Genomic DNA, 14,734 nt, shown 5'->3' on the forward strand with positions numbered 1-14,734 from the left:
AAGTGGAACAGAAACATGTGGTAATAGCTAATGTATTACATTGGCCATTGTCACGTAGACACCAACCCACATAGGTATAAAAGCTTTCTCAGGAAAGCAATTAGCTTATGTCTTTTGAACTCAATTTAAAAGGCCCTAATAGTAATCTCAGGGTCATTTTTTTTAACCAACATTAAACAATGAGTACTAATTCATTTTCATGTTTGCCATAATCTCAAGGGAACATACGCCCCCTTATTTAAATTAGATTTAGTTAGAATTTATGTTAATTTTCATTTAAAATATGTTATATTGCAAATATGATGATAAATGATTTTGGAAATTTGTTCAGGTTCCATTATATTTTTTTAGACAAAGCTCTGTGTTTGGTGGTTGGAAAACTGTCGTATGTTTTTCATATCTCAAAAATCTAACCTGATGTAAAATTTCTCTTCTTTTCTGTAAAATCTTTAAGCCATATTTGCTACAAAAATGTATAGCCTAGGTTTTAATATTAAGTTTCATTCATAAACAATTTATACTACTTCAAACTCACATATAGATACATTCATTGAGGCAAAACCACCGGTATTAATGAAATCTGCATTGCTGAGTTAGCTTGTTTAAAACCCTTCAGTCCTGAGAGATAGAATTTCAGTCTAAATAGGTTAGCTCCATTTGATTTATGAGGCTTAAATCCTAGTTTTGGCAAAGTTTCACAAGATGGGAACTTAATACAGAGCCTCACCCGTAAGCCAGACAAATGAGCCTTCTATTTGGAATATAATGTACATCTAAAAGCAATGCTTCTTAAACATTTTCATCTTTTCAGCTACAATCCCAAGTTTGCTAAAAATAATGTTATTTTACCTTTAGTCAGACAAAAGACTGAGCCTTTCCATTTTTCTACAGATGAAAGGCAACTTCCTGTAGTCTTTAAGGATAAAGCAAACATTAAAATCCAAAGAAATGGGAAGTAGATGCTCTGGTGAATCTTAATATAAATCAGATTTTTTTCTGCTTGGCGAGTTAAAGAAATTATGGGTAATTCAAAAGGCAGGCTATATAAAGGAAGACTGACATTTCCTATAGTAACCTATTTTTATCTTTTTAGCAAATAATTATATGAGAAAGAATAACTAGTTGCTTAGGGTGGAGCTTTTTAGCCAGGCTAACCCAGAAAAAGTTGCTTGGTGGACACCTACAGAGATGTGTTAGGCCCTGAAATGCAGGTTCAAGCAAGGAGAGGTTGTTCAGTTCACACAGACAGGATTCCAAGTCTTAGAACATGCATATGCAGTCTAGGAGCATGCTAAGTATTAGATTCACTGCCCGATAAGTTATTTTTGGACATTGATGTTCCCTCAAGGAAGAAGGGCAATGTATATTGTGGTTCAATAGATTAAGACACTGCTTACAATGGTCCTATCATCAGAATGCCAGATTGCTGGTTCCTCCACTTCCCATCCAGCTTTCTGCTGATGTGGCCTGGGAGGCAGCAGAGGATGGATCAAGCACGTAATGTGGGAGACCTAAATGGGGCTCCAATGTCCTAACTTTGGCCTGATCCAGCCCTTACTGTTTGGGGACATAAGGGGTGTGAACCAACACATGGAAAAGCAATCCCTCTTTCTCCTTTGTTCTGCCCTTCAAATTAAATGAACTTAAACTTTTTAAAAAGAAAATAAAGTGGAGCCCAGCATAATAAATAAGTGACTAAATCCATATGGGCACTGGTTTGTGTCTCGACTGCCCATTTCCCATCTAGCTCCCTGCTAGTGACCTAGGAAAGCAGTCGAGATGGTCCAAAACCTTGGGACGCCACACCTGTGTGGGAGACCAGGGAGTGAACCAGTGGAAGGAAGATCTTTCTCTCTGTTTCTCCTTTTCTCTGTAAATACGCCTTTCCAATAAAAACTAAATAAATCTTTTTAAAAAGTAGTGCTGTATCTATATTATCTTGAGGACATGATTCATCATTCATACATCTAAGGTAATAATATCAGTGAATGAAAAGAAAGCAATGATGTTCATGCCTGCCCCCTTATATTTTATCAAGTATTCATTCTTTGCACTTCCTTATCAGCTACTTTTTGTATAAACACCTGTATAAGTGATGCTGAATTGACCCCAGTTCCTCATGCTTGCCCACTGCCATATCACGAGTCAACTTCGAAATTCAGTTTCCCCCACTTGTGATTTGCAGATTATTATATGACTGTGAAATGGCTCAAGAATCTCAGCTGACTTAGTTTTCAAGAAAGGGATAAATTTTCTAAACACGTTGCTAGCAAAAGACCTGAATAGACACTCTTTGGGTAGAAAACAACATGTTTACTTTCAAACTAAATTGAGATATCTTAAACTTCTCCTTGCATGTTTCCAGCCTTAGGAAATGTGCAATATGAACAACTAGTGGGAACATTTTTTAAAGTGTAACACAATACAGAAATAACAGTAAATGTCAAAGTGTAAGTATGCACAACTTAAATGTTTTTTCCATGTTCATAGAAAATTACTTGAGAATTGTGATGAAGCTATTAAAAGATGGAATGTGTGTGACAAACACCACTTTTCATAATACCAAAATCTGTTATTATGAGGATTTGAGGTTTCCAATCTGCCGAGCCTGAATTTCCCAACATGTCTTGGCTGTTATCCAGTTAACAACTATGATCCTATTGGCAGTTTAGTTTTAAGCACATCCTCTTCCCAAAACATTAATTCAGAATCTACTACTTCTGAGAGTTCTATATCATTCAGGACTCTTGTGACTGCAGGATCTAAACGCTAACTAAAATTTTTGCTTATGTCAAAAAGGGAGATTATTTAACTGCATTTGAAGAGGTGACAATTCCATCTACTCAAAACCTCGTTTTGGCTTTGGACTCCATGATGCACCATGATAGATAGATATTAGGTTTGTGATTGGTCAATACTGATGCTGTGCAATGGGGCTTAGAGTCAAGCAGGTGCAGGTATAACTTTCATTTCTTATCACTTGTTACATTTGTGATTTTAGGACAGGGCTAAATTTATATGAGCTTCTGATTACTCCTGTCTAAAAGTGATACAGGAATGGATATTTGGCAAAATCATCAAGATACTGATTAAAATGCCCGCATCCCATATCAGGGAGTCTGGGTTTGATTCTGGCTCCAACTTGTAATTCCAATTGCTTAGGGCCCAGCTGCAATGACTTCAGGCATTTGGAAGTGAACCAGTGGATGGGAGCTCTGTGTCTGGGTCTCTGTCTCAAATACACCAATTGTTAAAGCAAGCAAAGGGTAGAAGCACTGAACTAACACCTTCCTTTAAGAGAGTATATAAACCTGTAGGAAGAACCAGGTCAGACAGAAAAGAGCTTATATGGACAGCCAACTGAGCACTACCTCAGGTAGGGCCAAGAGCATCTTGTTTTGTGGATTGGGGCAATTTAGACTTCATGATACCGTTGAGAAAGAGGTTTTGTCTTGTTTTTAAGTCATAAATGGGAGCTAAAGACATAAGCACTCATACTTCTACTCTAACCTACTGAAATGAAGAGAACACCAGTTCTATTCAGGGACAGGGCAAGTTTGGCCCCTTCTCAGTCAATAAGCACTTACAGGTAAAACAAAGCCTATATCAAGGGGGAATGGGTATATACTAATATAAATATCAGAACTGTTTTTAGATTTAAATTGAGGGTGTTTTAACATGCATTTTTCTCTTTGAAAGTTTTATCAATGTAAAGAGAATAGATTTCATGTATCTCCTAGGTATAGTTCTAAGATGATACCCATGCTCTCCCATCCCTTCCAGCACTTGAGTTTTAGGAATCAGTGGAAGGGGACAATTAATGAAAAGGTGGAAAAAAATAGACACAAGAATTAAATGATACAGTTGAACTAGATAACTCATACAGGTTTTTATCAGGCAAATTAAGCATCTAGAATTCACTTAGCTCTTAAAGACTGAAGCAGATAAAATGAAAAAAAAAAAAAGATTATCAGCTTTGTGTCCATGTAACATTGGAGAAAAATGTTTTTTCAGGAATTCCACTAATCTTACTGTTTTAGCCATCTATTGCTTTGTGAAAAGTCATCTCCAAACAGTGAGTTGTAACACCAACAACCATTCTTGTTGAAGGCTGTCTACCAATTTGGCTAGGAATTTCTCCTGCACAGGCAGCTGGATGGCAGCTGAGCCTGGAAGGTGCACGTGGCTTCCTTGGGTGGCTACTGATTGGCACGGCCACCTGGATCTCAGGACCTCTTTCTCCACAGAGTCCCTCTGTATGATGGCTTTGTTGCAAGGTTAACTCAGATTCAAGGAGAAGGAAACAGTTCAACCTCTCCATGGGAGGAGTATCAAAGACTTGTGACTGCAGCCAGTGGTGCTGCCCAGCAGGTTAAGCCACTGCTTGCGAAGCCATTATCCCATATGGGAATGTGGAATTAAGTCCGTGGATGCTCTGCACACAATTCAACTTTCTTCTAATGCCACTAACAATGCAGCAGGAAATGACTCAAGCCTTTGGGCCCCTTGCCACCCATGTGGGGAACAAGGATGGATTCTTGGCTCCTAGTTCCAATTTGGTATAGCCTTGGCTCTTGTGGCAATTTGGGGAGTAAAAAAAAGAGGATTCTCTCTCTCTCTCTCTCTGCCTTTGATTTAATAATTGAATCTTAAATAAAGATAACAACTTACTTTAATAAAAGGATTTCTGACATTCTTTAATCTCTCCTTCCTACCCTGCAACAGAATGCTATTAGGCAGACTGTCTATTTCTTTTCCTAATATGTGTTTCATTTCTTCTCTCTTTTTCTCAAAACTCATTATTATTTGTTCTCTGACTCAACCTAATATCCAGTCCTTAGAGAATCTCACCTTTCTTTGTAGTGTGCCAAAACTTTGGCGGGCGCATGACATCTGTGCTTGGTGAGTATGAAGATACCTGAGGGTCAGTGCTGATGGCTGAGCACATGAGAATGCTTGAAAACAGTCTGGAAAAACTGGCCAAAAGAATCTACAAAGTTTGGGCCAGAATCCAGTTTGAATCTTGCATTTGTCACTAGATGACTGGGCTCTGCCAACTTAACCAAAAAGATGTCCAGCAAAGAGACACCTTACAGCTGAGTTTGTTTACCAGGGCCAAACACCTCTGCATCTTCCTCCTGCTCACACAGCACAGCACAACACATCCCTGAGTAATGAGGTTCTCATCTTAATTAAAAAAAAATCATATGGGCATTGTGACTGTAATAAAGTCCTTGACCAGACCAACCAAATTTGCAAAGAAACCAAAACCAAAACATTATGAGTACTTGGTAACTGAGTGCAAACCAATTACTTAGGGTGTACTCATAAACGGTGATAAACAAATACACCCTGACATTAACTGTTACATAACAAATAATGCAAATGTTTGTTGAAGAACAGTTTTTTTTTTTTAAGCAGCATATGTAGTAATGCTTTCTTTGTTCTGAGAAACTAGGCAAATGACTGATTCTAGGAAATTCTGGGTCCAATTTATTTTCCTAGATATAAGGCCAAACTTTGTAGAACATTTGCCCTCAATTATTAACAATCAAATAATATGTTATTAGTTGCCTGGGTGGCTTTTGGCTATAAAATACACAACACTTTTCAGTGATTGTTGTAACAGCTTTTAGTTCAATGTATACACATGAAACCAATTTCAGCAGGAAATTAGACAGTAAAAGTGTTTCAGGCATCATGAAGTCTCCACCATATTGGACTGCTTCACAGATAGCAATGGCCTAGGTATCTTACTGATTTTTTAAAGAGACAAGGCGAGTAATGATGGAAGAATAGAAAGATTCTTTCCCTGCCTGGGAGATAATTAGGTTCAATGACATTTATTTATGTTGTCCCTAGTACTTTCTATAGTACTATACTATACTATATAGTTCTATATACTATACTTTCTATAGTATATACGAATAACAGTAAAGCCTACATCCCCCTTTTTTTCCCAATTACAATTTTCTTCTGTTTCAGTTTGTTTCCTTGCTTGGTACATGTTATTAATCAACTGAGGAAAATCATATTCTGCATTAACAGGTATAAAGTTCTGTCTATGGCTTCATGATGACTACTAAGGAGAAGCTAGTTCCTGACATCTTTTGTCCTACAGTTTTAAGTGTGAGGGTTAAACAAAGCAACGAAGAGTTGATTTTGATCCCTGACTTTGGAGGCAACTCATTACCTATTGGCAGGTTACATAGTGTCTCAGATCTAGGCAGCTTTCTCAATAATGCAAAGATAACAGTATGATGTATCTTTTTATACTAAGAGAATTGAGAACATGTACGCTAAGCATTTAAATGGTCTATCATACGGTTAGACTCAGAAAGCGATCGTTATTACTGTTATTGTAACCAACTTTATTGAACTGTGCCTATATATTTTTATTGTGCTCTAAGACCTGAAATTTATACCACTCAATGATACAAGTTCCTTTTTGGGTGGTAAAGGAGGAACAATTTATAATCTCCTGCTAGCATGATTTCCAGGATCGATAAATATGTATATTAAAGTATGTTTTTGAAGAAATCTTTCATTTTTATATGAAGTCAGCCGTTGTTTGTGGGCTTTTAGAAAACTTAAATTGTATGCCTATTCATTCTTCTGTATCAAACATATAACCACTTGAAGACACTAACACAATTTTATTTTGTAAATAATTATGTTACTTTCTCAACTGTACTTTTGTCATAGTTCCAGATTAAAATTATTATCTGCTGGTATTTTTATGGTCTGTGTTTCTTTTTCAGGGTTGCTTGTAATTATGCCCAGACCCCAAGGCCATTGCGTGGTGACATAGTATAAATAACATTGTTGTCATAGTTAAAAGGTTGGATCAGAGTGGCTTGGAGGGAAAATACAGTCACCTTTATCTGGCAGTCAAGCATGGGTCACAGGGGTCGCCAGCATCACCTACGTTAGTTGACCAAATATCCTTCGAGAAGTGTGGTAGTTTGCCTGGCACATGACTGGTATGATTTATCCTTAGCCCAAGTATATTTTTAGATAAAAAAAATACATTTGTTATATTTATCAGGGTACCTATTATTCACTTTCATTATGTTTTTATGCAGCTTCTTCAAGTTTTAGGAGGATCTATTCCACTGTGTGGGTCTTCCAGCTCCAATCTAAATTCATCCATATGCACAACAAAATGTTTCCTTGGAGAACCAACTGAAGAGGATCCTAACAAACTACATCATTTATTAGCATGGAGAAGGATGTTTGCATTCAGGGAATGATACAGCAAGCATTCATCTGCCTTTCTTTTCAATATCTTTGTCTCCTGTTTCACTAATGCATGCCTTGCTGCAGCTAAGGGTAGAACAGGATAGTCAGGGAGTTATGTGTGGTTGTGTATGCTGTTGTCTTTTATAAAGGTCTTTGGGGAAATCTGGTATGCTGCCACTTTCCCTTCCTGCTCCCCCTGGGAACCGCACAGTCTCGCTTGCTGCAATTCTTCCCCTTCTGTATTTTCTTTGCCAGCTAGTTTCTCCATAGTAATAGAGACCAAAACATGAAGAAATAGCGTGAACATGAAAATGAAGACGCTCTTAACATTCTTTTAAAACCTAATTTCTTGATTTTCATTTGCTTTGCTTATTATTTCTAATTTCTTCAGTTTTCTTTTGATCCAAAATTAGGAAGACAAAAACAGTTTTGTAACAAGTGCTAGCTTGACATCTGGACTGAGTAAAAGATATTTTGTGAACTGCTCAAAACTATACTTAAAGCGTCCAAGAAAGAATAATATGCATCAAGATTTGAAAGAATTTCTAGGGATAGAATGGAAGCACAGTAAATACTTTGGAAGAAAAGTCAAGAAGCCACTGTTAGGAATGATGGACTCTATGCTTGATTTTGGCAGCATGACATTAATGACCTGCTTTAAGTGGTTTTGTAAAGGACAGTAACAGAGCTTGGTGGGGAGAGAGAAAGAGAAAGGACACTTCTACCAGTGGGTCTAATCCTCAGTGGCCACAACAGCTGGAATGCGTCAGGCTTCCAGGAGCCTGGGACTCCATGTGGGTCTTCCACATGAATAGCAGGGCCCTAAGCATTTGGAACATCTCCGGTTGTTTACCAGGGCCATTAACAGGGAGATGAATGACAAGTGGAGCAGTCGTCACCCCTGCACCACAGTTGCAGCTCCTGTTTAGCTATTTCTTAAAAGATTATTTGTTTACTCGTTTATTTATTCATCCGTTCATTCATTTAGTTAGTTGGAAGGCAGAAAGACAGAGAAAACTAGCATTCTGCTATGTGTTGGAGTGAGCCGAGACGTGATTTAACCTGCCATATCACAATGGCAAGCCATGGTTTCTGTATTTTTAAATGTTAGTATTGAAAATTCAATTTGTTCATTTGGAGAAATACTTTGAAGATAAAAAGCACAAGCTACACACACACACACACACAACATTATTCACTTATTCCATTTTAGGTGAGCTGGTATGTGCATTATCTCATTATCTACTATTCTCTCATTGAAATTTACATAATATTGTACTTTGTGGATATTAAAGTGATGAGAAAAGAAAGTCAACCATGGATAATAAAACATTTGTTTCATCAATGCACTCATTTGAGTTCTTTCAGAGCACTGACAATTATTAGAACTGTTCAAATAGGGTTTTTTGTTGTTGTTCTTAAATAGGCCTGCTGCCAACTTTGTCATGTAGCGCGTAGTTGGCATCCTTTATAGGCTCTGGTTTGCCTCCTGCTGCTCCTCTTCTGACGCAATTCTCTGCTACCGACATGAGAAAAACAGAGGAACAGACCCAAGCGTTGAAGCTCCTGGCTCCTGGCATTGGCCTGGTCCCACCTTGGCCCTCTGGACATTTGGGGGAACAAACCAGGGGATAAAAAATTTCTCCTTCTTCTTTTCTTTCTCTCTCTCTGTGTCTCCCTCTTTGAAACTCTGACTTCAAATAAACAAATAAATAAATGTTTAAATTAATAAAGGGTTGGAAAAGGTTATATAATTCATCCCAATTCATTTTTTTAAGACAACGGAAAGAAACACGAAAACAACAATTCAATGTGGGGAGACCACTAAAAGAAAATATTATTATGTGCCATTGATCAAAATAGTCTTCATTTACTTCAAGTTTTAATTAAACTTGATGACTACCAACCATAATCATTAAAATATGCTTTTGTTCAGAGAAATTAAATCAGGGATATTTAGTTAAAAATATAGTAATGCAGGGCAAGACGACCCAACTGAAGCACATTTTAAATTCATTTCATGTTTTAATTAGTGCAGGGTTATTTGATGACATATTAAAAAATTAGAATACATGTCTCTCATGAGAATTTGGCCCAGCGTCAATCTGACTTTGAAAAGAAGATCAAAGCTGCCCAGGCAAATTAATTCTACATTGACATACTTGTCTTTGGCCATTGAAATTTGACCTCTTCATACTTGATGTATTTATTGCCCTTTGTTGTGCCTCAGTATGAATGGGTTGTGTTTTACTGAGGAAAACTTCATAGTGGCACACCCGATGAATATTTAGAAATGTGAGAGCAATTTAGTGTTTTTGCAAGGGTACGTGCTTTCTCTGTGTCTCACACATCCTTCTGGTCTGGCCAAGGACTGAGAAATGAAAAGAGAATGGAAAGCACCTGGCCCATCTCTTGCCGACTCCTCGATGGTTTAGGCTTATAACAGATCCCAAATAAGAAAGGGCTTCAATCTCTACTTCATGTGAGCTGAGGTTTTGGCGTGAATAATGTGACAAGAGTTTGAGATGCCCTTCCAAATGTGCCCAGCTAAAGTTACAAAAAAAAAAAATGTTAATAGCTTTGACCTCTTAAACTATTGCATGAATAAAAGACTGCTCGCGCAAGGGCCACCCTATCATAATCTCTATCTTTGAAGTGAGTCACGTACTAATTTCCTCTCAGGAAAGTTCAAACCAAAATATGTTGAGTAAGTAGGATTACTTTTTCCTTTAAGAACCCCAAATGTCTTAGATTTAGGCAATATAACAAAAAAGATATCAGATGAATGCACTGAAGTATAAAAATGTGGGTAGGGTACTGAACTAAATTACGACCAACCCACATCGACTTTACTTTGTGCAAACAGGAATTCTGTTAATAAACCGAGTGCAAATGAATACAGTGGGATTTAGAATTGTGCATAATTGTATGAGACAATGAGCGACACAGCAATAATAAGCAGAGACCTCTACTTAAAGACAAGGCCCTTGGAGATAACAACTACTAGTGGGCTGATGAAAGTCTTCTTTATTTTATTCAAAACAGTTCCATGAAGATTGAGGGATGTTTACAATTGGACCTGAAGCTGCCATTTGGCTTAGCAGGAAAGACACTGCCTGGAGTTCCCCCATCCCATCTTGCAGTGCCCAGATTCAAGTCTCAGCTCAGCTCCCAATCCTGTTTCCTGCTCATCTGCATCGTGGAAGGCAGCAGACGGTGAGTGGAAGCATCTGGATCCTTGTTACCCACAGGGATCAAGTTCCAGGTTCCTGACTTCATACTGGCCCACACCCACCACTACGAGCCTTTGGGGAGTGATTCAGAGGATAGAAGACCTCTCTGTCTTGCTGTTTTCCAGATAAACAATAAATAAATAAAAATGTACTATTGCATCTCATGTGTCATGATGCACAATGCACAATATTTTAGATGGCTCCTAGAGTTCCGAACTATTCTTTGGTAAACAGAAACTTACTGCCAAATCACGCCTGATTGCCTCTGAACTCTCTGTGTTAATAGTCATAATATGACATCCATTAAATTTTCATTCTTTAAAGGAATCTTAATTGGGCTACAACTTTACATGGTTTTGCTCAACTAGTTAATCTTTCACTGGCAAGTGCCCAACATCCCATGCAGGCACCGGTTCATGTCCAGATGCTCCAGTTTCAATCTAGCTTCAGCTAATATCCTAGGAAAACAGTGAAGAATGCCCCAAAGCCTTGGGATTCTGCACCCATGTGGGAGACCCAGAAGCTCCTGGCTCCTGGCTCTCAGCTCTGGATCGGCTCAGCTCTGGCCAATGCGGCAATTTGGAGAGTGAACCAGCAGATGGAAGGCCATTCTCTTTTTTTTTTTCTGCAAATCTGCCTTTCCAATAAATAAATCTTTAAAAAAAGAAAAAGAAAAAAGCTAGTGCAGTCAGTTCTTAGGCTAATTCCAGACCTGAGTCCCCTAGGACACTTGATGTAACCTGTGACAGTAGATGCAAGATGACAGATAGGGTAGAAAGCAGAGACCAGTGGAAGTGTATGCTTTGCCCTTCTCTGCTGTAGTGCCTGGATTCCCATTTTATATCTGTTAAATGAGGATGTGCCTTATTTGGTCATATATGGTTTAGCTGCTGTGGCTTTTTTTTTCTTTACAGACACATATTTATTATGGTACAGCTGATAGAGACATAAATACAGTAAATGCAATTTCTTTGTTTTCTATGTTTTATCTGGCAAGCATACAGATTATACAAGGACTGAAGAAGTGAGATTTCATGATTTTTCTACCACTGAGAGACCTTGAGTGTGGCTTGGAAATCCTTCCCCATTTTCAGGTTAAGAATTAGAAATGTTGTGTTTATTTAATATGACATTGTAAACACTCTCCCATAACGCTGAAACATATGTGTAGCAGTTTCTTACAGGTAAAATATCTACAGGGGCATAGAGTGTGTAATATTAAATTTAAAATGAAGCCAAATTACTTTCTGGTGAGGAACCAATTTTTACCACCACCAACATGTACAACAAGTATATGTAACTGCTTACGAATCATGTTTGGCTAACATTCCACTATTAAATACTTCCATTTTGCCAATGCAATGGGTATAAAATTCCTCTTAAACATTTCTTTGCTTGTGTGAATTCTATTGAGGTGAGTGCCTTCTGTTATAAATGTTGACCTTCCCTGTATTTCCTATTCCCTATGCCTATTTCTCTGCCAAGTTAATATTTTTTCCTCATGGGTTTACATAATAATCCAGGATGATCTTCACATCTCAGGAGCCATAATTATATCTTCAAAATCCTTGTTCTTTTCAAATAATCACAGGTTTTGAGGGCCAGGGCAGGGTGAAAATATCTTCTTGAAGGTCACTATTCAACCCACTTCAGTAAGTTTGATGTGTTTCTTGCATCCCAAAATTACTTTTAAACTGGTATGGTCCAATGTCACTCTGTAAAACTCCTACTAGTTTGAAAGTAATATCAATATATGACCCATGCTTTTTGCTTTCATTTGCAATTTTCTCCATTTGTCAAATCTGCATTGAGTTCAATCAATATCCAATTTCTCAGTCTCATTGTAGACTTTAGCACTATTTTCAGCTCATCTCCCTTTAGAGCCTTCCTACTCTATGTCCATATCTTCTGATCACTATCTGGTATCCTGCTCACTTCTGAGCAGGATAGCAGTAGGTGTGGGATGTCCTTTCCAGCCTCTTCATCAGCTACTCTCATCACATATGTTCATTCAAATCATAGAGACCCAGAGTCCCTATTTGCAATGTTTCTACCCTGTTCACTGACTCACACAAAGTAATCAGTTTAGATTGAGATATTCTGCCAGTGTTTTCAACTATCTTATGCCATTGTTCTTCCTTGGTGTCATCTAACCAACCCCAAATCTAAAGCAATGGCAGTGACACGCTTCCAGTTTGGACCCTAATAGACATGCAGACCAGTCGCAGAGAGGCACTTAGTAATCATGGCATGTGTTCTTAATGTTCAGAGAGTGAAGAGGGACAGAAGGAAAAATGCCCCCGAAGAAGTGTATGTATTCTGAAACCATCGCTAAATAAAATGTGAAGAGGAGGTAGTTCTTTTTAAATTTATTATTATTAATTTTTTGCTATGCAGTTTTGTAGATATAGGGTTTGTTCTTCCACTCCCCTTCCTTCCTCTTCATTTTCTCCTCCCACCTCCCTCCCCCATATTATCACAATCATATAGTCCCTTAGTACCAGTTACCAGTTTAACTTTTTGACATTTAAATGTATCATGACATGATAAATACTGGCAAAGCTAGAAAACCGAGTATAACATAGAGCTATATTTGTAAGTTCCACTGAAATGGTTCTTATTTTGAAAAATTATGTAAAAAGGCCAGATTATCGAGTTTTTCTGGTCTTGATCAAGATATGACTGTCTCTGTAAGTATTTCTGGATCTGCAGTGTCTAAGTCGGGCTTTCCTTCTTCAAGCTTAGGAATCTACTGTCCTCTTTCCCAGCTTGTCGCACAACATAATCATTTGTTTGCTTGACTCTCTCGTCCCAGCGGACTGTAGAAAGAAGATTTGGTTTTTCATATTCCAAAACAGACTCAGCAATCAAGGCCTAATGAAATCTGCTAAGTGAACAAAATCAATGAGACAAAAGTCACCAAAGGACAACCACCGTCTGGATGGGTTGACTTGCTTTGCCTTTGAGGTCATCCCACTGATGGGAGCTATTCAATCTTATGAGTACAAGGCTATATGTACGATTGTAATGTCATGGTATTTCTCTGGGCACTGCTGAAATGTCATGCTTTCCTTGTTACTCAGTGCTCCATGTGCAGCTTTCAGGTTGTGCAGTGTGAGGGACTATGATATCTTTCAACTGAAACGCACACCTCAATACATCCATATGTCGGTCAGTTTTAGGGTCACATCATGACACAATTGACAGTGGTGAGCCACTGTAGTTAGTAATTTTTTTCTGGAAATGAATTTATAAGCACAAAAATAAACATATAGCAATCATTGGTGACGCTACTGCTAATGTTACCTCATTCCTTGTATCCCAAGATAATTCTTGAAGTGAGAAAACTATAGCTATTAATATTGACTCAAGAGTGTGTGATGGTAAATATTAAACATCCATCATGGATAAGATGTTCTCTCGCCCCTTTTCAGAGCAAATATCAACTTTTTCTAGGCTTCAGGGTATTTTCAGAGCTTTGAAAGATTTGTTGTGGTTTGGAGAGAAAAGAAGGCTCTTGAGAGGAATGTGAATGAGAATAAACGGTTGGCACATCACGGTTGGGACTGAGGATACACCAAAGGATCAATTCTGTTCTGGGCTTAAGTGAGAGCCCTGCAGAGGAAAGAGACTGGGGAGGGGCTGCTGGCAGGCTCTGCTCTCTTGTTTATATTTGATGAAAATCTCTACTTTGAAGTTTGGTGTTAGTTGGGAATTTCCCCCCCAGACTTAATATCCTAAGTGTTACCAAAGTAGACCTCATAGCTAGGCTATGAAGCCACCAAATTTCCAATCACCTTAAGGGAGGAAAAGGTGGAATAGCTCACTTCCTGCAATAAGAAGGGAAACCCCCATCTCTGAGGAGTGCTTAGTTTTAGACATTGTGGCACTGATGACAACTCCGGGGACAGAAGTGGGGAGGGAGGTCTGGGGGGTGTTGGGAAGGAAAATGGATGTAGGTTTCTTAACACAGTGCCTCAGAAAGTTAGTTAGGGAAACCTCGGGCTATTCTAACACATAGGCATGCATAACCTTTGCTTTAGTTATCCGGTACTGCTGGAGTAGGCCTTGTGGAGCATTAGGTCAGGCTGCCACCTGAGAAGTTACCTCCACATCAGAATGCCTGGTGCCTTTTCCAGCTGTTCCATATTTTTCAGCGCTCCTGCAAGCATTTGAGGAATGAATCAGAGGATGCAAGATTCTCACCCACTCTGTACATCTTGCTCTTTTATGTTACACTTCCAAATAGAGATAAAATA

The sequence above is a fragment of the Ochotona curzoniae genome, unplaced genomic scaffold (genome assembly GCF_017591425.1).
Source record: "Ochotona curzoniae isolate NIBS_2020 unplaced genomic scaffold, NIBS_Ocur_1.0 contig_2754, whole genome shotgun sequence".
Lineage (NCBI taxonomy): Eukaryota > Metazoa > Chordata > Mammalia > Lagomorpha > Ochotonidae > Ochotona > Ochotona curzoniae.